We start from the raw sequence: 1,025 nt of genomic DNA, 5'->3' as shown, positions 1-1,025 counted from the left end.
TTTAAACATTACCCGCACTATTGTATACATTCACCGTGCTATCTATATAGTCATCTTGTTGACAATTTCAGAATTTTGGTCCCAAAAAAAATGCTACAAGCAATATGCATCAAATGGTTATTTATGTACGTAAACATAAATTTAACGGCAAGAGAAAGCAATGCAAATGTTTTGGGAAAAATGAATAAACCTTAACAGTCACTATTGGTGGTTCTCTCCTCCATCATGTTTAAAGCTTATGGCCCACCCAACTCAGAAACTTGTGTATCACAATTAGGGTTGCAAAATTCCGGGAATTTTCAAGACTGGAAACTTTCCATGGGAATTAATGGGAATTAATGGGAAAATATGGGAATTAATGGGAATAAACTGGAAATTTGCAAAATTGCAGGAACTGGAAACTTAAATGCAGTTGAGAAAATATCTTGCAGCATTATCTTGGTTAAAACAACCAGATTTAATGCAATTTCAGTTTAATTTCTACCCTACACACTGCTCAATCACATGCATACAGCACACTGCTTACTGCAGGGCTATTGAGGCCACACCCCCTACATGCACTGTGCTTTCCTACATAACATGAACAGATCATTTCTTAAATCCTGCACACAAAATATCAAAATGTCCATCATGGTAAGTATTCATGTAAATTACATGAATAATACAAAAAATTATGTTTAAAACTTCATTGTGCTGTGTGTAATATACTGTGCAACTAAAACAGGCTATACCATTGTAAAAACAAATACACTGATACATTACCATTCTAAAGTTTGGGGTCAGTATCTTTTCTCTTTTTTTGAAATAAATTAATATTTTTATTCAATAGTAAAGTAGTAAAGTAAAGACTTATATTATTAGAAAATATTTCTATTTTGAATAAGTTTTTATTTATCAATATAATCCTGAAAAAGCATCACAGATCCCCCCCCCCAAAAAATCCAAAAATGTCATTTTTTAAAAATGTGTATTAGTTTGCATGCATGTGAGCCTATGATCAAACAAAATGTTTATATTTATGTTTG

Source organism: Sinocyclocheilus rhinocerous, unplaced genomic scaffold, assembly GCF_001515625.1.
Source record: "Sinocyclocheilus rhinocerous isolate Xijiao unplaced genomic scaffold, SAMN03320098_v1.1 scaffold697, whole genome shotgun sequence".
Taxonomy (NCBI): Eukaryota; Metazoa; Chordata; class Actinopteri; order Cypriniformes; family Cyprinidae; genus Sinocyclocheilus; species Sinocyclocheilus rhinocerous.
Note: the sequence above shows the minus strand (reverse complement) of the source record.